Here is a 417-nt window from a genome sequence, read left to right as displayed (position 1 = left end):
ACAGGAGAAAGATTGCAGCCTTAGAAGCCCTATGCAGGGTCGCTATGAGTCGAAACCGACTTCACGGCACACCACCACCACAACATATCATGGCTTATCATCTTTCTTCTACACAACCATTTCTTCCTGAATTCCCTACTTTTGCCAATTCTTTTCATCACTAGACTTAAACTATCTGGTAGTTTCACTGAAATCATCTTGAGTCTTCACTTGACTCTCATTATCTGTTTATATTCATTTATCAAATCCTGTCTGTTCCTCCTTTATTTGTCTATTCTTTATTATGTCACCTGTATGTTGTTGTTGTTTGTTGCTACTGAGTCAGCTCAGACTCATGGCAATCTTTTGTGTTGTTGCTAAGTGATGTCGAGTCGATTCCGACTCACAGGGACCCTGTATAGGGTTTCCAAGGAGCAG

The sequence above is a fragment of the Chrysochloris asiatica genome, unplaced genomic scaffold (assembly GCF_000296735.1).
Source record: "Chrysochloris asiatica unplaced genomic scaffold, ChrAsi1.0 scaffold00008, whole genome shotgun sequence".
Lineage (NCBI taxonomy): Eukaryota > Metazoa > Chordata > Mammalia > Afrosoricida > Chrysochloridae > Chrysochloris > Chrysochloris asiatica.
This window is presented reverse-complemented; position numbering follows the sequence as displayed.